The sequence below is a fragment of the Lepisma saccharinum genome, chromosome 5 (assembly GCF_977018435.1).
Source record: "Lepisma saccharinum chromosome 5, izLepSacc3.1, whole genome shotgun sequence".
Taxonomy (NCBI): domain Eukaryota; kingdom Metazoa; phylum Arthropoda; class Insecta; order Zygentoma; family Lepismatidae; genus Lepisma; species Lepisma saccharinum.
Window position 1 is genome coordinate 54,423,110 of NC_139233.1, and position 10,014 is coordinate 54,433,123.

A 10,014-nucleotide genomic window follows, 5' to 3' on the forward strand; every position below is an offset into this window, starting at 1 on the left:
TATACATGTTAAAATTATAATTCTACATGAGGGGGAAGGGGGCGAGTATTAGAGCATACTGAACGCCCCTCGTATAAAATATTTGTGTGGCTATTTGTATAGGTACTTAGGTATCTTAGAGTGCCTTTGTTGTGCATAGTTTTGGTATATCTTAGATTCCTAGGTCATGAATTCTATTGTGAAGAAGGTTTCTTTCAGCCTGGTTTAATATACTTGTTATTGGATAGATATTTTGAAGCTAACAGTAGTGTAGAGAGAAAGGAGTTGGAATGTACTTGATGTTATTCTTCTTTGTCTTCCTCTTCTCATCTTCACTTCTCCTCCCTCTTCTTCTTTCTTCTTACGAATGATGAGCGAGATGTATCTGCATACAGTAGCTTCTGTTCTTGTTCTTTTCTTACCTTACCTTATGTCCTTCCCCTCCTTCTTCCATCTACTTCTTTCCTTCCTTCATCTTATCTTCTATTTCTTCATTTTTCCCTTTGTTTTGTTCTTTCTGATATGATATAGTATCTTTTCCTATTTTATGAAATTATTTATTTATTTATTTTTAGTCTTTGACATATCGACCTCGTTATATACTGAATTAAAATCCAGAGTCGTAGCTAGGCGGGAAGGAGAAGTGGAGCGTTCTACCCCCTTGGGGCGACAACGAGCATAAACTGAAAAGTGTGGATAAGAATAAACGTGGGAGCATCTCGTGAGAAATTTGACGCCGTATTAAAATAATATTATTTTGCAAAGAAAAAGAGCTCAAATTTAATTGTTCGCAACTCTTGAAATGTAACAATTTTTATGCGAGTGACATGAAACTTATAAATTTTGTTTAAATACATATCGCATACGATTTGCTAATGGTGATGTGATACCTATACATACAAGATACGAGTGATGACTACAATTGAAGGACTCGGGTGTAAAAGATGGTAAGTGACATTTTGGTAATTTATGGGTTCATTAAGAAAAAAGTTATTAGAAACTATACTGTAGATAAATTGTTTTCGTATTGTGTTCACCAATTCCAGACGGCTTCACTCAAAAATGACCAAAATGTCACTTGCCATGTTTTACACCCGAGGCCTTTAATTATGTGAAGGGCCGTTTTTAAAATCTAAAGCGGTCAAAATGGGTAAATATGAGTTTGATGTTTTGATGAAATGATCATAAAGGTATACAAGAGGCAAATTAAAGAACAAAATATTTTTGGTAATGAATTAATTTATCGGTTATTTTTTTAAATGTGCTTCGTCGTGATATTCCATTATATTTAAAGCACATGCAGTTTTCAAAGTTGTTCTATTAGAAATAGTGTTGTATTCGTGATTGTCACTGACAACTGTACTGAATACAATCCCCAGTAGAGTGAGGTTTATTTCGTAACTTCTCTGGCTGTTATACATCTGTAGCTCGGGAGCGAGTCATAACTCACGAAGCCTCCAATCAACAGATTACCTTCTTTCTCAACTTTTACATTGTTGATAGGCTCCCTGGCCGGACTACTGCACCCACCTACAGATGTTCCGAGAATAATATAAATGAATAAAGCCAAATATGAATTTCGAACCATTTGTCTTAGCGAGGTTTCCTATATGTAAGAAACCAAAGTATTTTTGTTGTAAATGAGCAGGCCTTTATGTTTGAGCGCGAACATTAAAAAGTGAAAGTTAGGATATGAACATTGGACCCAAACACGGAAAGTGTTGAATGCGATAAGTGAGGGAGCCAAAATCTATTCTCGTCACGGTCAGGGCCGGATTAAGACGAAATTGGGCCTGATGCTTTACTAAGTAAACTGTTTAACGTAAAATTGATAGCATTAACTTGAAATCTTTGGTGATCAATAAACATAACGACGTTATACGTAGTTACGTCACAGCGCAAAGAATAATAGTAACTCATAATAAGTAACGCTGTGTCTAGGCGTCCGAAATTGGGGCTCCAAATTTCATTCTAAGATTTATTTTCAGGTTGATATAGCAAAAGAAAACTGTTCAGCTTTCGGAAAATTGTCGTCTGTTTTCATCTGGGCCTATTTCAGGAATGGGCCTAATGCTGCAGCATCAATAGCACCCACCTTAATTCGTCACTGGTCACGGTCACTGGCACATAAATATCTAGACACAGAAAAGAGCATATTTTATAACTGTATGTTGGTTTCTTGGTTTATCGTTGAATTGGAATATTCAAATCCAAGAGAACTGAATTGTTAATATTGATCCAGTTATACATGCATTTTTGTACATGAATAAAAATTTAATGCTTTTCGATTTGGTTGTGTTTCATTGTATCATTAGTTCATGTAGAATTATTTACTTTCCTTGTATTTTTGTGTCAATCAAATCAATAAATAATATTAATTACTACATTCCAAAAACGACACATTTATTTATAAACGTCAGGAGGGACTACTAAAAAATATTTAGCTTTGATTGTATGAGTTTATAAAATATATGACATCTATATTGTGTCAAGTAATATGATATATTAACAACATTTATAAAATCATGATGCACCTAGTGCATATTCAATATCTGATTCAATATCTGTATAGCTACAGCTCTGACAAATTCTTCCCTTCCAAGTAGGCTCTACAGCAGAAATTCTTTCAACTTCTTTACAGCATCCTTCACCAACAACCCCATTCCTTTGGTTTCCGTTGCAGATACATGCTTCTGCCTCCCACTGTTTCTTGTTAATGTGCTTTGCAGTGTTTGGAGGACTGGGATGTTAGGGGACAGGGGAAAATTGATCCCACTTGCTCCCTGGGGAGTCGTTCCCTCCAAGAACTACGAATGGCCCGACCCATGTTTCTTCCCTTGTACCTACATCCCGTTTCTTCGAGTCGCAGACCCCGCACTTTGCACAACGTACCCTGCTTGTTCGGGATCATAAAAAGTCCATCTCGTACCTGTAGGCTTTATCTGTAGCTTATAGTCACACCTTGCTGACTATAAAGCAGGTAGGAGCACCTTTGTAATGGTTGGCTTTACGGGAGGGTGGTTTAGTGTCCGATTAGGGCAATAACCCTTGTGCATAGGTATTCGTGACAGACCTCAGAATTACAAGAGAGGTTGGCATCTCCACTATAATTTCAACTTTGCAGTCAGGAACGGCAATTGTGGAAGATTTATCATATAGTGCTCAAACTGAAACACAAAACGGTTGTAACTTTCAAGATTTTTTTAAAAAATGTGTTTCATTGAGTAGAGAATTGGTTTCATTACAACATTATATTAATTTTTAAGTATCATTAAGCCAGCCTGCGTGGAAGAGTGGTTATCACAGCTCTCTACGACACCTAGGATTCCGTGTTCGAATCCCGGCCTGGATATGGGCGTTGTTTGTGAGTGTCCCTCCACCACTTTCTTCATATCATCGCTCATCCTCATCGTCGCAATTAACGAAAAGTTGCAGAAAAGCGACGATAAATAACAAAAATTAAATCAAATTCAGTATCATTAAAGTTTGTTTGTCAAAGACTGGGCAGACAATCGCTGTTTGAATAAATTCATGCTATGATGATTAGATGACACTTATCCTTGACTTCGTAGAGGCAGACTTTGACTTCAAAAGGTAACAAAAATAAATGTATTTCTGCATGTTCTGATGTTAATCGCGATCATAACTATAATATAGGAAAATATTATGATATATTTGAACACATTTGATTATACTCCTATTGGCGGCAAATGTTAAGGGTTGACGACCTTGGCTATGCGCGAGAGAGTACATATCCGTAGTTGCCATCCTCTCGCCGTTTGGGTGGCCGACAGTTCTACCAAAGTAAGAGGAGATTGACTCTCATTGGGAGATTTCAGACCGAAGCGTAAAGCGACACGCGACGCATGCCGCTTGGAAACGAGCCAGTCAGCAGGACCCAGGCCTCACAAGCCTGCTTTCGATTGATGAAATCCTCAAGCGGCACAGTTGCTTTTTCGCTTCGGTGTGAATTCTCCCTAAGGCAGCCTGTAGCTCCTTTTCTTTGCTACTGTGCAGCCGGCCTTAGCCAGGCTTCATTCGCAAAGATACAGCTCGTCAACTCTAGTAATGCATAAGGTTATTGGACAATTTATTGTAGTTACTTAAGCCTATTTGTATTTACACCCTCAATACTTGTCTGAAATTTGGATACAAATGTAAATCTGATTTTGTTTTTGTAGGTATGAATCCAGATGATTTTCCAGTTCTATGCAACCGTTTGTCTAAACGTCGATACACGTACAGCATTGTAAGTTGCAAATCTCTCTCTTACATTTTCATGATTGTAATCATTAATAGTTTGATCAGAAAATTTGCAGGTTTTGATGATGAGGCGAAATCTGGCAGTTCTCGGATAAATAAATGTTGCTGCTGTCGCGAGAAAGATAAAGGAAAGGTGCAAGATAGATCACAGAAGTGGCTAATGCAGAACGAAAGAACTGCATTAACTTATCTCGGTATAATGAATTGGGCAATTCACAGGGTGCTCTTGGGTGTAAGCAAGCTGCGAGTTCGGCTGCTTTGAAGCGAAGCTGCTAGCCGGGGCAGGCGATGACGATCTCGACGTGGGTCTTCCTGATCGATGTAGCGTATAGCTCGTTCAGTCTGAGAAGAATTCTTGTCCACATCCTGGTCGTGGATTCTTCATAAGATCATCCACCCATTAAGTACTATGGACGTTGATAATCACACAACTACTATGGAGGGGTCTGTCACACCTCTGTTTTGATTTTGAACTGTGAGCTAACTGTTTTGCTATTTTCAATTTCTGACGCGTTTTACGTGACTTAACATGGATACAGAAACGTAACGTAATAAACTCAAAGAGGAAGAATTTTTTAAAAAAATTCCAAATTCTTAAGAATTTCTTCTTCTACATTTTTATGTTGTCAGAAGAGAGGCAGTTAGTTCAAAGTAATATTTTGTTGAAATTGAAAATGATTGTGAGCCATTTGAAACATAGGGTAACATAAAAGACACGTAACTACTATGGTAAATCTATCAGACCACTCGCCGAAAATGGAGTTCAATAATATTTGAAAAAACAAAGGTAAGACCTCGTGACCTTGACAGAGTGTGGCCAGCACCTCAAGTGAAAGGTATGGAGAAAGGCCCACTTATGGTTGCAGGGGTGCGAGAAATAAAGTAAAATATAAATTTAGCGCTGTCTGAGAGACGCTCCATAGTAGTTAGGATATTGGAAGTCTGAGTTCTTACGTGAACTGTGTGTTCATTAACTTCGTATTGTTAGTTCGAATCAATGCATAAAAGATAGACTGGCGTGATCCTATAGTATGTAGAAAATGAAGTAAGTTTGATTAAGAAATGGAATGAACGTCATGGTATTAACACAATAATATGTAACCGATCTTGACGAACCCCTACAAAAGTTGACCCGCCCTCGCTGGGGGGAAAAAGGCGGTAAAAGTGGTTGACGTTTCCGGGGACGGTTAAGTTGCGTTGCTCATAAGACAGTGCAAGCCGCGCCTCGATACGAGTAAGATCCGCGTCGATACATGAACTCAGATTTTGCACTCGGGTGTGCAAATTTGTAAACCATTTGAAATAAATCTAAATGAAACTGTTGAGACTACTATCGTCAAGTTTAGTATCGTTACTGTTATGTGATTAGAAGTTTTATTGGAAAGGAATCTAATTTATTGCTAACTGTTAAGAAGCGAAGTCGTGTTCGTTTGAAAGTCGTGTTCGCGAGCTGTGTAAGTACTAAAGATCAGTACAAGATACATGTTAGAATATTTAAATATCTCTATGGAAGAGAGACAGGATCGTCGGAACTAAAATAAGATGGAGTACACACAACTGGATTTTAGTCACCATCAAGGTTTATACTCCTTCCACCAACCCCATCCATGTGTTTAGTGCTTCAGTGTGTTCATTGATTAGTGTGTTTAGTGTTCAGCGAATTAAACCTGTGTAGGGTACAAATAGTTATTGTAAAATGTTATGGTAATGCTAGGTACCTGGGGCTTGATTATTTACTAATATAGTCTTTAGTGTATAAATATTGTATGTTAAAATTTCTCCTAAAATACACAGTTCTATAGATTATTATAAATTTAAATATAAAAATCCACTGTTTTTTTTGCGTCAGTCCAGAACAGAACTTCAACTTCACATTTATGTAACCTTACAAATATATCTACTTCTTACCCAGACTTTTAACCTTTCCAGCTGTTTGTCATCCCTGTTGGGTGATGACAGCAGTATTTTATCAAATGTTTTTAGTTTTCTGCGAAGAGCTGGACTCTTCCACCGTCTGTAAGGAGGTTTTTAGTTTGTTTGTTCTGACTTTTTAATGTGTTGTGTTTGTCTCGTGCAGGTCTTTTTACAACCTGCACTTTTAGTTTTTCCCAAGGGGCTTTTTACCCCCTTTTTTAGTTTTCAGTCAGAATTTTAGATAAGGTGTTATTTCCCCGTATACATAGAATGGTGCAAAATGGCATTAAGTGCCGACGCACCCATAAATTTTAAATTAATCCAATCAATCCATATCTACTTCTTACCAAGGTTCCAACCTGGGACGTCAGTTTCTGTCGCACGTTACGCTGATCAGTCCGCCACAGAAACTGGCCAGAAGATGAGTATTCACGTAATTTTTATATATATATATATATATATATATATATATATATATATATTAGGTTAGTCAAAAAGTAAATGCAATGTTTCTCTTTTCTTCCGTATGTTGGCTGTACAGCTTTCTGCGCTCGCAAGCCGATAGATAGTATCGTTGTCTTCGCCTGTGGCAGGTTACAGCGTTATCACTTCAGTTCGCCCTGCAGTGTTGCCAAGTAAACATGGCTGCGCCACTGCCCGTGTACACCACAGAAGAACAGCGTCTGTTTTGTGGTCTGAAGGTGTACCAGGAGCTGAAATCCATAGAAGACTTTCAGCACAATACGGTGACAATGTTTTACCGCTGCGAAGTGTTTACCAGTGGATTGAAATGTTCAAAAGCGGTCGAACAAGTTCGGAAAAAAAAAGTCAAGCATCAACATTCTGCAGGAAAGGTAATGCTCACACTTTTTTGGGACTCAGAAGGGGTTATTATGGAACATTTTGTGAAAAGGGAGACAACAATAAACAGTGAACGATACAATGATATGCTTTCGAACAAGTTGAAGCCTGCAATTCGAAGCAAACGACGAGGTCGATTGTTGGAAGGCATTCTTTTGTTGCATGACAACGAGCGTCCTCATACCGCCGCCAACACCGCTCAAACTCTTCGGAATCTGGGCTTCGAGGTGTTAGAGCATCCTGCACACAGTCCCGATCTAGCTCCGTCGGATTACCATCTGTTCGGTCCACTTAAAGATGCTTTAAGAGGCCGGCGATTCAACAGGTGAAGGAAGCGGTGCATACGTGGCTTGCTGCTCAACCGAAAACCTTTTTTTCTCAGGGTATCTGAAAGCTTGTGGAACGTTTGACCAAGTGTATTGAAGTTCAGGGGGACTATGTTGGAAAATGATATCATTGTAAGTTTTCTATTGTTGCTGTGAAAAATTTTAAAAAATGATTGCATTTACTTTTTGACTGACCTAATATATACATATACAGGTAATGGACAAAATAATATGAACACCTTGGTTTGCAAAGGCCAATATACGCCGTCGTAGAAAAGGATCAACACTCAGCAGAGATTTCAACCATCTATTGGCGATAAAAGCAAACATATCAGTCTATCAGAAGCTGGTGTGAGAGTTGCATGCGAGCAGTCAGCTATCCGTCAAATGCAGGTATGTCCGACCTTTCAGACTTCAAAAGAGGCATGATCATAGGAGCCCGCCTGGCTGGAGCATCTGTGACAAAAACAACTACACTTGTTGGTGTAGCACGGAGCACAGTGTCAACTGTTCTGACAGCCTACAGACAACATGGAAAGACAACGTCTGCAAAGGAGAATAGTGGGTGAAAAACAAAGTTATCCAACAGGGATCGACGTGTGTTGAAGCGAATAGTGACTCGAAAGCACAAGACAACACTGTCCCAGATAACCGCAGAGATGAACAATCACCTCCAGGACTCTGTATCAACGAAAACCATTCAAAGAGAGCTGCATTCTGTGAACATTCATGGCAAAGTTTCCATCCCCAAACCGTTGGTGACTCCATGTAATGCAGTGACACGAAGGAGGTGGTGCCAAGAGCACAAGAATTGGACACAGCAGCAATGGGAACATGTGATATGGTCAGACGAATCGTCTTTCACATTATTTCACACCACAGGACGTGTTTATGTGTGGAGAACTCCTGCTGAAGCATTTGATATTGACTGCTTAGTGCCTACCGTGAAACATGGTGGGGGGTCTGTGATGGTTTGGGGGGCTCTATCTTGGAATGGTGTTGGCCCACTTGTCGTCCTGCGTGGGAGAATCAACGCAGAGAAGTACTGCACCATCCTGGGTGACCACCTCCATCCCATGGTTCAGACTTTGTTTCCTGATGCATGCCCCATCTTCCAAGATGATAACGCCCCTATTCACACTGCTAGGTGCGTTGATGCATGGTTTGATGAGCACAGTGATGAGGTAGAACATCTCATCTGGTGTCCACAGTCCCCCGATCTTAACATCATTGAGCCTTTGTGGGGCATTTTGGAGGCCAAAGTGCGTAATCGGTTTCCACCTCCAATGACACTTTCGGAACTTGAGACTGTTTTGTGCGAGGAGTGGCTACGTATTCCAGTTCACACTATACAGGACCTTTATTTGTCTATCCCACGTACGATACAAGCTGTCATTCAGGCAAGGGGGGCCCAACCCCCTACTAATACACGTTTTCTGCAATTGCATTGGTGTTCATATTATTTTGTCCATCACCTGTATTTTAAAAAAATGTAGTGTGCAAACTACTCTCTTTATGTGAGAACCAGGTATGATTTCATTATGTGAGTGGTGGAGGCCTCTCACGATAGAGAAACGAAACACTCTGAAACTGTTAAGTCACACTCTAATGGGGAAGGATGCTTAGAAACATGCGCTATAACTACATGCGCAGAACTATATCCAACTGCATGAAGACATAGATTTAGAAACGCTATACGAGTTCATGCAACGCACGAGGACCAATGTTTGGGCATTGTTGCCGCACCTCTTCAATCCAACTATCCTATCCACCTTATTGGACAAGTCCAACCTGCAAGGCACGTACACAAAATGCCAAGACTACACTATCCAAACCATCACTTCTTTCATTCTCAAACCACTCATTTCAAACTTTAAAAAAAGTTTAAAATTTTTAAAAACTTTCAAAATTTAGACCTGAGGTCCTCCTACCAATAGCCCACACCTAAATCCCAACGACAGTTGTATGGTATGACAATCCACACTTGAAATACCGACAAGAAGAAATGACAAAAATACAATACAGAGACATAGTCCAAAATACTGAAACTCTATATACACAAAACTGATAGATACAATGATTATGATGATGATGATGTGCAGTAGCCTACTGAGCAGGCGCAGAAACCATTCACACGTGGAAAGGGTCTTCTCTACAGTGGTAGGTGGTTGTCTCGTACTGAATGTACTCGAAGAAACAAAGCTAAGGAGTTGGATACTTTTCAGTAGAAGCACCAGATATGTTTGTAAACATATCTTCCAGGTCTAGTAATGCAATCTCGAACTGTGCGCAATTTCTCGTAACATTACTGTAGAAAGGGATCAGCTCAGAGACAGAAATGTGTTGGCACGAATGCCACAAGATCTGTAAAAGTGCAGAGATTCCTCCAGCCAACACTGGCGCTAAAAGCACACATTCCTCACCAGCAAGAGTGGGGGATGAGAATTGCCTATGTTTCTAGAGAATGCTCTGGTGAGGAAAGCCACTCCACAATTCCCCCCACCCCATTCCTTAATCCTCCTCCACCTCTTCAGACCAAAGATTCGTTCCATTTTCCCAGCAGCCGCCCACCCTCTATACCGCAAGGGCTGGGTGTTTGTTTTTCCGCGACATTCACTCGTTTGGTTCGATGCCAGAGGACGAAGGAAACTTCTGTACTGCGCGAACCAAT